The following is a 15,649-nucleotide window of genomic DNA, read 5'->3' as shown; positions in this document are numbered from 1 at the left end:
TGATGTATTGCACAACATTTAAAACTTAGCGTTAAAAAAAACAAATCACCAAGCTTCCCCAGGACGGAAGGAAACACCCCAGTTTACAAAATGATAACGCTTTTAAAACTCTGCTCACTTTACAGGTTTTACACTTCAGGTGATGCATCTGGAAATGATGTGCTCTCATTTTTTTTCATAATGGATTTGTGTTTGTGCGTAATGGTTTATTTCATCTGCATCTGTTTTATTGAACGCTAAATTGATGGATGCTTCTGGAATAAATGGAAGGAGGCGCATGTAAATGTACACTGATGCGTACCCGGCTACAAATATCAGTCAGATATGGCTGAGAGCTGAGAGTAGCACAGTTATTCGATGGATATGTATGAGTTGTGTGTGTGTGTGTATGTGTGTGCGTGTGTGTGAGATTGATAGCTCATCACATTCCCTGTCATGGTGTAAATGTCACCTCTGTGATGCGTAATGATCAACGCAATCATATGCGGTGGTTCATCATCTGCTGCATTAATTTCCATGGGTATGTTTGGCAAAACATCACAAGCACACACGCTGACATAGAAATACACACACCTACACACACACACACACACAGATAAACAGAGTGTCCACATGTTGCCACATTTGGGATATTAATCGGAACATTAGGGGATTAGTGGGATTGCTGTATAGTGACACATGAACATAATTAGTACAGGAACATCATCTCTTTCCCTGACACATTTCTGGAAGTTCTGCATTTAAAGGTGAGCCGTCACCAGCGTAATCCTACTGGTTGTCTATATTGGTTAAGATGTGGATGAACTATATTGTTCCGCTTGCTATTAGGGTAGACACACTGGTTTCTTCCCCTCTGGATATACAAAAATGTCCCCCGGAGCATGAAAAACAAAACCACGGCCAGGCTTGGATAGGCATATATAGTCATTTAAAATGTTACAGGTGCATCTTCCATGCTGGATTGAAAAGCACAAGTGTTTGGTCTTTACTAAATGAAAAAAGACATTCACGAGTGAAACAGACCTGGGATGAAAAAACATACACTTTGTAGATGTTTCTCGATTTAATTGGTTGGGGCTTGAGGCTGAGAGAAAGGGCGCAGTTGCAGTTTCTGTTTCTGTTGCCATGGTGACCCAGTTTCTGTGGTACCTCCTTAACGCATACTCTTGCCTGTTTAAAGTTCATGGCTGTTGATAAGGCTACTATCAAACAGGCACATGCTCAATCGCCCTTGGCTGGTGCCCTCTGACACACAACAAAGGAGTCTTCCTCAGTATAGTTCTGAATATTACAGCCTACTATCTCATGTCACGCAGGCTTTACCATTTTCATTAAGGCTTTTCAAAACGCTTACAAGGAGAGACACAAAGGAGAGAAGAAGAAATGAATAAACTCGATGGCTCAGCAGTAGGGGGGAAATGATTATGGTTCTGTGAGAGAGACAAATATCTTCAGAGTGAATGCGCACAGTGGCATTCAGCAGCATTCTGTGATGTTTTCCTAATGTTTTGCCAGGACAGAAGACCAGCCTCTGCCAAAAAATGCATTTGCTTTGTGCATATTCATAAATGAATGATCACAGGTGAATGTGTCTCTCATTTTCTATTTTAGTGGTTGCACCTGTGCCACACCATGGTTCCAGTCCCCATACGCACACAACACCCTCTCGCCTGGTTTCACATGCATCATTTGGAATTGCGGGCATAAACAACCAAAGCGACCTATTTGTCTGGGCCAATTCTGCTGGCTCACCCCGAAACACTTTGCCGGTTTCGGGCACAGGCTGTGGGCTGCTTTGACATCACTTTCACCCTCAGCAAATAGAGGCGATTCAAAGATAGACACGACGGCTGCCAGACAGAACAGAACAGCGTTTACACCGATTTTCGCACTATTCTGACTGCGGCGAGAGAGGAGAAAGCTTTGAGGACTTCTGCTCCATTTCCTCATGAAGTTGTCCCACTGCATTTTCTGCGATTGAGCCATCAGTGGCTGTCAGTCAGGGGAAATTAACGAGTCTGCTGATTGCACTGCTGGTAATTACAGAGTGCACCCGGAGCAATGCTGTGTCAAGCCTGGGAGATATTTTAAGCTTACGTCTTCTCCGTTCTCCCAGCAGGCAGGTCAAATAATGTCCTACAGAGGATCAGTGAAGAACTCGAACCCTTACCTGCTTACTCACTGCATGTCAATCTGGATCAGCGCTGTGTGAACGCCTGAATTGGCGGCTATGTACTATTTACCTGACTAAATACAGTATATTTGAATGATTCCTGAAGGAGAAGCCATGCAAGACCTCATCCAAGCCAGTCAGTCCCGCCCCAGGTCTTGAGTTTAGCCTTTTTCAGATTGGATTCCGAGAAATGAGTGGATGCACTATTTTGGATACCGTGGAGGTTGTGGACAGGTTTGCAGAACAACCTACACACCATCTAAACCAAAAAACAGAGTGCAGATCTTTAGCATTCAATATGATCCATACGGTCTACATGGCAAACAAATAAACATTGTTAGATTGTGACCTGTAGTGGATGCAGTGCAAGAATGTTGCGCAAAAGTCTCTGGCTCCCTGTCTTATTATCCAATGAACACTCCGCTAATGGACGGAACCCGAACAATATCTAAACCTGTCTCTTTGCATCGTCTCCCGCTTCATTTCCCTCGATCCCAGCAGCGTGACACGCATTACACCGTGTCTCCGGCTTGGTATTCCTGGAATCAATTCATATCCTGTTTCAGCATCTTTTTGGCGCGTTTCCCCCGTTTTAGGTAGTGACACAGTAAAGTGTTCCGTCAGGTGAGAGAGGTGGATGCACGGCCACACGGAGGGACGGATTTGTGGATTCCATTTTAAAGCCGTTTCACTGCGGTGACTCAGATGTCCTTGCATGAGTCAGAGCTCTGAAAGCACTAGGCAACAGTCGCTCTCTGGTGAAAGCTTAGTAAACAAGGTTACATAACAAAAGAAATAATGCACTCAACAATCTCCTTGTTCAGTGTCTTTTCTTGGAAATTCAGCTTTTTTAGATTATTCATAAGCTTAATTAATACTGGGAATGTGGGATTTGGCGTAACTGTGAATAATTTTTATATTGTTGATGCTGTGTGTGATTGTAAATCCATGGTTTTAGATGTTGCTGCTTTGCGTGCGTGTTTGTGTGTGTTGTGAGTCTAGTGTTCGCTTCAAAAGAGAGCGCTAAAACCTGACAAAACAGAGCATGCAAATGGCACACATCAGATGTCTACTTTGGCTCCTCGCTTTTGAGTGCTAATGCAACACATTGCCAAAGCCCTCATAGCTAATGAGCTCTTTGGGGAAAGCCTTTGGAAACAGACGAGGCGTGCGTGCGATCGATAACACCCAGAGAAAAAAAATAATGAGATGAAAATGGAGGAAAAACAGTCAAATGCATTTTTTTTGGGAGCGCAAGTGATGTGTCAGATTTGTAGGTCATCAAAGTGATATAGTTTATACTAAAACTTGAGCCCCATGTATTTCAACTATATGGATCCTTCCTCCCGATAAAATGATGATTACTACAACCTAAGTAACCCTGGTGAAAATATGTCTTAACCTCCTGAGACCTTCATTTTGTAGGCATTCTTTTATTTTTCTTTTGTATTTGGGATTAGTGGGACCTAATAAGTACAAAACAAATGAAGAGAAGCATGTGATCATATGTGTACTACATATGAACACATAGACATAATGAACACATGCAGTATCTTGCTTTTCTAGCAAAATACCACTTTGGGAAGTGGTATTTATACCACTTTTGGGCAGCTAAAAAATGTCCAGGCATGACAACAACAGGTTAAAGTTAGGCACAATGATGTAAAAGGTGTGGGGATGAAAAAATGTGATGTCCACATATGAGGACGCAGGGTCTCAGGACCCGGAATTTGGTGGATTGCAAATATATGGAAATATTTAAATTCTTTCGTTCTTTGAGATCTTAATATAAGCATAGGAATGCAGAAACAATAACGAAACAATAACCACATAAATCATGTCAGTGGACAGAAAAAACTATTTCTTGGAAAAAGAGCCTCTGGATGAAGAGACATCACTTGTCACTAACTACCACAAGCAGTGGACAGTCTAGTGCCTTGATCAAGAACATGGGGACATTGGAAAGATCAGGGTCCCTCATTTGTCTGTGTGTCTATGCCATGTGTGTGTGTCTGTGTGTGTGTGTGTTCGTGTGTGTGTACAAGTCTGTCTGCACAACAATATCTCCGTAAGATGGTGTTTGCGCCTTCAGGATCAGAGGGAAGCGATTCAGGGATTTAACAACATAATCCCTGCAACCTCATCACGACGAGGAGATGTCTAATGTAACAACAAAGGGAGGCTGTTGTTTTATTTTCACACTTTTCTTTCTGTTAATTAATTCCCCTCCCCTGCTGTTTTGCCCCTGCCTTCACCATTTCTGCCTGGAAGACATATTTACAATGTAAAGAAATAATGGCAGTTACTTTGCTTTGTCTGATTTGTTTGTAAGTGCTTTTGCTCCAATCTATAAAAACATGATTTTGCGCACAAGGCTTATATAGATTTCTGCTGAATCCTGGCATTGATTGGAGACGCAATTTGCCATCCTGTGAAATCCTTCAGGCCAATTTCCATACGCTTCTTGCTTGAATAACAAACAATGCAAACAGCCGGTGCGGAACGGAATAATATATCTTAACAGTGCCGAGACGGAGGGAACAGTTTGTGCACAGAAATGAAGTCTGCCGCATTAATTTCCTCTTAAACAAAGCAGCGAAACAAACCTGGTGTAAGCAGGTTTTGTGACAGCACAGCTGCATTCAAGGGAACGTTGTCATATATCTGCAACACACTTTAGGTCAAATAAAACAGAGCGATTTGTGAGTGTGACTAGATTGCACTGAGAGTAACTGAAAGTAAACAGTATTGTATCACTACATTACATCATCATTACATGCCAAATATCTGCAGTATGGTAGTCTGAGCACATTCCCACACAGAAAAATGTTATTGTCGTGTATTCTAGCTCACATGCCAGCAAAGTGAGGACAGAGAACATTCTTAGCCAACAGCTGCTGACTCCAAACCTGACCTGAGAGCCTCTGCAGGAACCTCTGGCACTTGGTCTACTCACACACACTTACACACTCACACATAGACACACACACACACACACACACACACACACACACACACACACACACACACACACACACACACACAGTATAGCAGTATATCTGTGTGGGGTGAGATATCAGCCTGACTGAACGTTATTGAGACCCAGAGGACTATATGTGTGTTCAGGCATGTGCACACACACTCACACGCACACATGTTTTACAGAGGCAGCAAGCAGAGTAGGACACAACCTTGAAAAAGCTCTGATCCGCTGGGAATGCTCTCTGAATGGCCTGTTTGCAAGAGCAATACAATGGCTTGTTCCCTTCATCCTTTCATCCTTCCATCCATCCCTCCATCTAGCCAGGGGAGGAAGGAGTGAAGGCTTGAGCCACAACAAATGAGTCCCAGCGATTGTTGTTTTCCTGGGAGAGGCCCACCTGTACAGTGGTAATGATGGGATTTCGCGTGTGTGTGTGTGGAAGGATATAAGGAAGCCTAGATTGGAAACAGATGAGATTAATAATTTTATATGTATTTGATTTCATCTTCAAAAGGGAACAAATGGTTACAAAAGCTATATGTGAGATCTGAGAGATGCGCCAAATACAGCATCTTTGTTAACGTCTCTCCTCAGAGAATAATGTAAGGTTGTCGCCACCGAGGTTCAATTCCAGCCATAATGACACCGAAGCTCTGAGCGGAATAATAAAGGCTGCCACGCACCACACGCACAGCTCTGCCCTCGCTTGGCAGAACGTTAGGGGTGCAAAATCTACCCCAAGTCTCGCTAGAGAGGCTTGTTTGACGATCAGAACAAAGGTTGAGTAGAGATAATGATGCTGCTGATCACGTATCGAGCCGGGGCGAATCATACAGCGAAACAAGATCTCAGCATGTCACATGTGAATGCCTTTTCTCTGCCTTGTTCTACCTTTTCTCATCTGTCATGTTGATGTAGAACATGTTCATGCTTCAGCTGTACTGGACCATAACGGAGGGAACAGGCCTTCACCCCTCTCTCTCTCCCTCTCACTCTCCCTCTCTCTCTCTTGGTCTCTCTCTCTCTCTCAATTCTGTCCTTGGCTCAACCTGCCCCCAAAACGAGTATACATTTGCATGCATTAGCGCTCTCCCGTGGCTCGCCTGCTACCCGCCGCGCCGTCGAGTCTGATTAATGATCCGAGTGTGCCACTTCTCACAGCAGCCTAGCAGGCCCGCCCGCCTGCGCTCCCTCAAACATCCAAACGCGGCGAAAAAATAAAAATTGGAATATCATTTTCCACTTGGAAAACATGAAAACATATGCTGGGGCGATGTATGCATGCAAGTCTATACGCTTGCTTCTGTAAGCTTGCATGCACGCAATACCTGTAGCCTCAGCAGCCCAAACACAACGCTGCATTACACTGAAAGTAGTAGCTGACATTAAAAAATGGATCTTTGTTCCTGCATTGCAGATATTTTCAATGCAATTTAGTGAAGTAACATCCAGAGATGATCAGTTTGCATCCAAAAAATGGAACATATAGATGATTCTCTCTGAAATCAAGCTTTAATCTGTTGTACACAATATTAGATCTAGCCTATGCTGACATCCATCATGTAGTGTGTGTGATGTTCCAGTGTGAGTGTGGGTCTTTGTGTGTGTTTGGCTTTGTCTTCTGCCTGTGCAGGGTGAGTCAGGTAGGCGTGCATAGCCATGGGCGAATCCCGACAAATTGCAAACAGCGCCGGTCATTTGTAACAGGCACGTGGCGATCACTCACACACACACGCACTGCTGGGGTTGTTAGCCCTTTGACATTTATTCTTAACGCCAGGGCGGAGGCAGGTGTAGCAGAAATGAGAGGGAGGGACCCGAAGAGACAGGATGGACTGACGGGAGAGGAGGGGGGTTCGGGGAGGGCATCTGTGGAAACCCTCTGCACGTATCGGTGAAGCGTGCTGTCACCGTCCTCCCGTTTGGCAAGGATAGCAAATGTGATGATGCACGGAACACACCCCATGCACCCCCCCCCCCTTTCTCTCCCTCGTTCCTTTCTCTCCATCCCTCCTCTCTTCAGAGCCACGCAAACAAAATCCCCGTCCAAACGTTTCCTCGGGTGTCACAGGTTAACTTAAAAGTGTTGAACCTGGAATTTGGAACAATATAGAAAACATAGAAAACAGACATAACATAATCATTTCGTGATTTGTGTTGCCATGGCAAAGATCTGGTTTAGCTGAGCATTCCATCCACAGTAAAGCATTGAGTACTCTCAAACATATAATGCACCATTCACACACTCAATGTCAACGAGAACTCACTCCAACAGCCATTTAGGGCAGCGAGGATGAATAACTACCAATCACGCAACACCTCTGTCCAACATGCTAATGTGTGTGTGTGTGTGTGTGTAGGGGGGGTTCATCCTGTATTCTCTCCGTCTCGTTAATCTGTCTGGAACAGCTGCAGTAAACTATACAAGAAAAAATAATTGAATGTAAGTCTGGGTGCCTAATTTATGTCTTAGCATCTATGCTTTTTTACCACAGGGAAAAAGTGGCAGGCTGTGTTAACTAGAAGTGTGCATGCGTGCATGCGTGCGTGCCTGCGAGTGTGCATGTGCGCGTGTGCGCGCGCTGTACTGTATCTGTGACTGTGACCGAAATAAAAAGAGAGGAAGTACAAGTGAAGGGTGCAAAAATCCTAGCATCTCCGTTCTACCGATTCAAAATGCAAAGGCAGTCGCCATGGCAACACAGCCCCCCCCCCCCCCCCTCACTGTAAGTGTTTTTTTCACTCTCCGCCCCCATCTCGCTCCGCTTAAAAACAAGGTGCCATTAGGATACGTTTTATCTGATGGAGTGATGACAGGAAGCAAGATCATTTCCCCACAAGCTTTCTGCATTCTGATTAATAAACTGCTTATTTACAGCACCCCGACACACACACACACACAAACACACACAAAACATCCCTGCCCCTCTAACCTGTAAGAGTTCACCAAAGGTTACCAAGAATTGCAAAGAAAACACTGACTGACAGATGTTGGAAATGTTTTAGGATGAGAGATTAAAAGGAGTGTGAGGGTGAAGAAATGTGTGTGTGTCTGTGTGTGTGTGTGTGTGTGTGTGTGTGTGTGTGTGTGTGTGTGTGTGTGTGGGGGGGGGGGGAGAGAGGGTAAAATGACAGGAGGTCAAAGAGAGAGAGAGAGGAGAGGCAGTTATTCACATAAGCTGACAGCAGCAGGCTGAGGTGCTGTTTCCTCTCGCCTGTCACTCACACCAAAATCAATTGATGTAAAAGCCAATGAAGAAAACTGGACTCCCTCTCTCTCTCTCTCTCTCTCTCTCTCTCATACACACACACACACACATACACGCACAGACTCGCCATTCCATTACAACATTCTTCCTCCTTGGCTCGTTTTCTTGTACTGTACTGTACACACGCACACACATAGAAAAAAATGACTCTCATTCACAGCATGCCACACACACACATGCATGCGCGCGCACACACCCATCCACTCACATTTCACCAGCCCCTATGACTGGTGAACCATGACAGGCCTGTTTCCCCTTGCTCGCTCCTTGTTAGCGGAGAGCGCAAAGGGAGAGAGACACAGAGAGAGAGACAGAGAGAGAGAGAGAGAGAGAGAGAGAGAAAGACAGAGAGAGAGACAGAGAGAGAGACAGAGAGAGACTATTGTAAGTCTTTGCGAGAGGGAAAGACGTGGAATGTTTGTGTTTGTGTGTCGTTTGACGTGGTGAGGTTTTAAGTGATGCATTCTGGGTGCTGTGTACAGTTCCTACCTGCTTTATGTTTGCTGTGGTGTGAGCAGATCAGCACGGCTCATCGGAGACGGTGTTACTGTGGTAACCATAGAGCCTATACCTATACCTATAGCCTATAGCTCTTACCCATTCATTTAGCTTTTCTCGCTCACAAAGACATGTCAAGTTGAACATTTCTTTAAAGGATACATATATAGATTTATGGCTCTACTTGCTCAAAATATTGTCATTAGAGTTACTGTCTCTTTAAGGCTCCCACCTATTACTAAAGCTCTGTGAGGGAAGAGAAACTGGGGCATCCTGGTGATGCATAAAGGACTTTCCCAACATTCCCAATTGGATCCTTTTTATGCATGGAAACACCCTCTCTTTCCTTTGATACTATGGTGATCGTTTGAATACAAAACGGCCTAAAATTAAATACAGAAACTGGAACAAGCTCTCTGACAATCAAATGTAACATACTCCAGAGTGTAATGCAGAATCCAGCCTGTAGGGGTCACTAATGTGGATTAACTACCGTAGGTGAATTTTTTTTATTTAAGTTTTTTATTTTTTACTGCTGCTACAGCCCACATGTACAAGCCGGTGCCAGATGGATGAACGCCAAAGTAATAGTAATGGTCATCGGCAATTGGACTCTTCTTCTGCTTCTTCTTGTTCTTCGAATGAGGCAAATAGGCACTTACCCATGTTCAGTTCACCGCTCTATTGGAATCCTGTTGAAAATGTCCAAATTGTAGAAGAAGAAGCTGCATTACAGGTCATAGGTGCAACAGTACAGATATCTAAGTGTGTGTTAGAAGAAAGAATGACGATGTCTGACCGCTGTGTTTGTTCATAAAAATGATATATATTGTACTGTAAACAATTTAAAGCGAGTGATTGGGTTGAAAACACGGCGTGCACTTTAATCGCCCGTGTGCAGCCGCGTCGCGATTAGTTTTCACCCAACTTCCACAACATCCAGTGAACTGCAGTGAACTCCAGAGCAACTCATAACACACACACACTGCTTCCTGAATAATCTACTCCAGGACACCATATCATTTCAATGCACTGTGAAAGTATGGTGCAATCTCTCACACACATACACACACTAACACACACTAACACGCACAGAGATACTACCACACTCGCTGAGGTGACATATTGCTATATAGAAAATTGTCTTTTCCCGTTGTCTTGTTACTTCTGGAGGAAAACACATTGTTAGCAGCTTCAATGTTGTTGTTGTTGTCAAGATCGAGTGAGAGAGAGAGGAAGAGAAGAGCTGCACTTTGAGTGTGTTACCATGGCAAGATGCACATCCACGTGTGTGCGTGCGTGCGTGCGTGTGTCTGTGTGTGTGTGTGTGTGTGTGTGTGTGTGTGTGTGTGTGTGAGCGCGTGTGTTCATAGGATGCAGGTAGAGGCCAAAGTAATGTGTGAGCATGTGAGCAATCTCCCATAGGGATGCCTGTAGTGAGAGCATTAATCAGACCCAGGGGACCACTGACTTGAATGTGTCTGTGTGCAAACATGTGTGTATATGTGTGTGTGTGTGTGTGTGTGTGTGGGTGTGATGGGGAGGGCGGGGCTATCTTTGAATGACTGCTGTTGACAGACAGTCTGCAGGAAGGTGACACACAAACACACAACAAGAGGCGCAGAAGCAGGGACAGGATGAGAGCATCTCAGCTGAATGTCACAACACACTTTAATAACAAAATCATTTATGTCAAAGGTCAGCTTCATGTGGCTTTCACAGATGATTCCACCCGTTTGTTTACCACTCCTGCCTGTGTTTTCATCCTTAAATCCCTGAGGAAGGTTTGCCAACATCTGCATCCGAGTTCGATTTCATGTGTGCGGCGACAAAAGGTCCCTGGATGGAACACACTGCATGAATGGGGCCCAGAATGAGACACACACACACACACACACACAGGGACACACACCTAAGCTGATGATTTAAGGCAGACGAGCTGCTCCAGGAAAAATCGATCAGACTCAGGGTCAGCTCATACCCGGTGGCAAAGTGCACCCCATCACTCGTTCTCCTGCGACTCTCGTCCTTCACGTCCTATAGAATCCCCGTTTACTGTCGTCCATCCATTCAGCACAGGACCCTTCTTTATTTCTTTCTTTCATTATTTTTTCTCTCTTCCTTCTCTTCTTTCTTTCATTCTTTCCATTCAGTTCCATCTGTTTCATTCCGGCCTCTCGTCCTGCTCCATCTTGCCTTTCATGTCTCCTCATCTTTGCCTTGTCTGTCCATGCGTGTGCGTGTGTGAATGTGTGTGTGTGTGTGTGTGTGTCTGTGTGTGCAGAGGAACAGTGGGGCGGAGAGTCTTGTGCCACCGTTACGCCAAGCAATCCGTGACCCAGAAGGATTACCGCCGGGGCACAGCAGTGGGAGGGGGAAGGATAAGGGAAGGAGAGGTGACACAGGGACACGGCGAGTGTGGATTCTGCCGAGCTGCATCATGCTTTGTTTTCGCTCGTTTTTTGCAAAACAAGAATTTGCCAAACGTGATCAAATCCCAGTAAGGAAAAGACGGACAGGATGATGATCTTAAATAGAGCCAAACAAGCCGCCATTCCCCACCTTGTCGCCACATTTCTGCAAAATCGGCTCATAATTAACAACTTTACCAACAATATGGATATGCTGTATATGAGAGAGAGAGAGGGAGAGAGGGAGAGAGAGAGAGAGAGAGAGAGAGAGAGAGAGAGAGAGAGAGAGAGAGAGAGAGAGAGACAGAGAGAGAGAGAGAGAGAGAGAGAGAGACAGAGAGAGAGAGAGACAGAGAGAGAGAGAGAGAGAGAGAGAGGGTTCCATTATGAAACCTGTTCGTGTGAGCCCGGCTGCCAACAATATGCTGGTTCTCAATATGGCGCCCTCTTTGTGTAATCCCAACTGCCCACACACAGCCATATAATACACCAGCACACACATATGCATCTCGCAGGCACACACACACACACACACACTCACACACACACACACACACACACACACACACACACACACACACACACATCGTAGCCTTCATGCCTTCGCACACCCATACTCAGACACCCACACATGCGCAGACACCGTTTAGTTGGCAAACAGACACTTCAGCCTTCACAAAGCTGCAAGCACACAGACACACACACACACACACACACGCTACAAAGATACAAAACACGACACAATTTACCTTGGCTCCCAACCCGCAGGATGAATCACCCAAAAATCTGCTCGTTCTGTCCTCAAACCCTAAATCCTCTCTGCTGTAAAGAGCCGGCAGGCGCATAATGCTGATTTGTGTGTTTACAACTTGTTATCTCACGTATATTACAGCAAACACAATGAGACAAAACCTGTTTACCCAAATAAACGGCGCATTTTTCAGCTGCGTTCGCCATTTCCATCATAAAATTTTCATTGGAAGCTGTTGTTTTTGCAAGGAGACGGGAGCCAAAGTGGATGTTGCTAATGGCGTTTTAACAGCCTCGCCCATCGCGAATGTATATCTTTAGGCTTTAGAATGTTCTTGAAGGGGTTGAGCGACATACACACACACATGTGAGATGACAATAGCTTTTCCCAACCCCTCCCCTTGTTCAATTCCCATTATAGTCGCCATTTTCGGAGCCTGGGGGCTTTTGGAAATGAGTCTGCGCAATTTAACGCCTTTTGTAAAGCCGACATCACACAGAAAGGAGTGAGAGACACCAGGAGAGAGAGAAGGAGAGAGAGAGAGTGTGTGTGTATTTTTGTGTTATATGGTTCCTTCAAATGTTGCTCTGACATTTCGGTCAGGCCGCTGCTCTAAATGGCATGCAGACAGATTTAGTGAGGGCTTTTACAGAGGGCGACAGCTTGTCTTCACACTGTCACACACTCGGCCCGGTCAACTCTCAAGCTTTTATTAACTCCTTCCACCCCACATATGTGGTTGATCGTCTCCTGGAATTCCGCAGTGGTTTGGGCCTTGATCAGAAAGCCACCCGAGGATAACTCCACCAAAATTGAGGTTGAGAGGGATGGAGAGGGAACGCCAACGCTTTAACAGTTCTCCTCTCTGTTTTCACCCCCAGTCCACACGCCCTTCTGCCGGCTGAATTAATTGATTATTGATCCGCAGCGCCTCCTCTCTAATTGAGGCTGTATTGTTTGTCTGAAACCAGACGACGCAACTTCAGTCGGACATGAAATATTCATCGAACTCACATTTAAGAAGAATGTCTGTGCCTTAAAAACAAATATTTGCAAGCGTGCATGTACAAGTCTTTCACATTTGCATCCATATATTACAATTGATATGATATAAAAGGATGCTGATAGTTTGGTAGTCGTTGCAACAGTATTTCATTTCATAGCAATTCAACATTGCTGCTGCCCTTAACGACTTTGTTTGAAAGATTTCTATGCAGTTTTCATCTTTTCGAAGACTGTCAGTATTTATGCATTTAAGATTTTCAAATGAATAATTAATGTTTCCGTCAGCCGGTGACCTTCATCGAGTTCAGTTCGCTCAAAAGCTCATTATTCTCCATGTGGCTGTGAGCTACAAAGACATATAAATCTATTGTGTCTTGTCACACAGAGAACAAGATTAGTGCCAGTGATGTCCGTATTGTATCCAGAATAGATTATTGATCATGACCTCAGGAATTGGAATTGGAATTGGATGGTATCATTCCCAAAGATTCCCATCCTTACTTAGAGGAGGCAAATCTTATTCTAATCTTTTATATAATCGTATTTTCTCATACTTGTTTATTTAAAGTTTTTCATTTATGACTGAACATGAGTAAAAATGCATCTGGTTTCCCCTCGAGTCTAACTCACTTCACAATAACAGACAATGTGTTGCTTTTGTATTATTCACTCCCTCTCTCTCTCTCTCTCACTGACTAAACATGCCCAAAATCCATGTTAATGGAGCCCTCCATGTGTGCGCCCTCCCCGCCTCCTCCTCCTGCTCATCTATCTCCTCATCCTCCTCTCACACCTCCTCACTTGGCAGACGGCATTGAAGATGACAAATAGCTCTGTCGGATCACGATAATGCTGCAAATGAAAGCAAAGGAAGTGACAAGAGATATAAGAGCAGCGGATTTACTGTGCAAAGTGAAATATCTACGTCTGCAAGACTCGTTTAAAGAATTACATGTTCATCTTTGATCAAAAGTACTCCGAAATAAATAGCAGAAATATTGCAGAAGCTGCAGCCTTGTGGTTTCACTCTACTGCTGTGTTCTCAGATGAATCTTCAAGTAGTTGGCATAATTCAAGTAGTGCTGAATGGATGTGATGGTGTCCCACGCATGCACAGCTTTCAAATGCCAAGTGGCAACAGCAGAGAGCCTGGCTGTCTCAGTGATGTAAGAGTCGGCGGACATCTGGGAATGTCGAGTCCCTGAGGGTAGCCGGATGGGGAGGAAGAGGAGGAGGAGGAGGAGGAGAGGCGACGGGGAGGGCAGAGAGGTAGATTTGGAGGGGAGGGGTGGTGAAGGGAGAGGAGGAATAATTGAGAGAGGCGAAGGTTGGGTTGAGGTGAGTGAGAAGAGGAGGAGGGCTTGGGAGAGATGAAGATGGTAAGGTTGAAGGAGAGGACTACAGGGTGGGAGATGAATAAAGAGTAGAGAGCTGTTTGGACGATGCTGGACCCTCAGGCCATCGCAACAACGCCCCCTGCCTCATTTCACAGAGACGGCGTGTCCTCATGCACCCCCGTGTGCCCCGACAGCGCACTTCACCGCATAGCTTCAGCCACAGGGGAAATGATAAAATGGATCATCTGTTTGTCGTTTTCTGGGTCGCCGCAATTCAACATGCAAAGTGGCATCTTTAGGGTTTAGGGTTGTGCAGACTGTTTCAGATGTGAGCCTCAGGTGATCTTTTGATTTCCATATTTTTGAGACTCAAAGATGTATATTCATGATGTTGGTTTTGGGCCAGCAGCGGCCAAGATGAGCTGAAAACTGGAGCTATGCTGACATCTAGTGGATAAAATGCGAGAATACACTTACGTGATAGAGAATGGGAGTTATTTTTCTCACTGCAAGTACAGATGCAAGATTTGATGTCATTTCCAGATTGCATGAGGGAAAAGTAACTTTTCTGCTCATTTTTTAATCATTGGCAACACTGCTGTGGTCCACAAACAGTAGGAAAATAAATGCTTTGATCTCTCACAGGAAGCTCTGGCAACATACCTAATAGAGGAACATACTGTGAACGGCATTCTTATTATAGTTCACCTCTGTATCTCGTATTCAACAGCTCCAATGCCAGACACATGCACTCGACATTCCACGTGGTGGTCTGGTGTCGTTTTAGTCACGGCACCTTATCACAGGGTTCATGGCGTGAATCCAGAGGGGTCAATTAAGTTGTCTCCCAGTCTACCTCAGCCAACCCCTGGGGAAACCACACATGACCTCAAGCATATGTAGTCTTAAGTCTTAAGCACCACATAGATGTTCTCAAAATCTATGTAATCTATGTAATGAGACTATTTGAGTTCAGTCTATTGCAAATAGAGTGCTATGATCAGGTAAAGATGTAAAATAAAAGTATAAAATACGCAATACTGAATAACTTACAAGCTGCGGATCAATTTTTGATGAACGTAACTCACACTGTAACTCAACTCATCGAGATTCTGGGCTTGTCTCTCTGTCTTCCCCTCTCGTCTCATCTCTCTTTTTCCTCGTCGCAGTGGATTTGCCAGGTTTGTGCAGGACCTCCTCAGTGCACAGCCTTGTGTAGAGA

Source organism: Genypterus blacodes, unplaced genomic scaffold (assembly GCF_046128005.1).
Source record: "Genypterus blacodes isolate CSIRO-AG114 ecotype Tasmania unplaced genomic scaffold, CSIRO-AGI_Gbla_v1 ptg000007l_1, whole genome shotgun sequence".
NCBI lineage: Eukaryota > Metazoa > Chordata > Actinopteri > Ophidiiformes > Ophidiidae > Genypterus > Genypterus blacodes.
The sequence above is the reverse complement of the archived record's forward strand: the minus strand, read 5'-3'. Positions refer to the sequence as shown.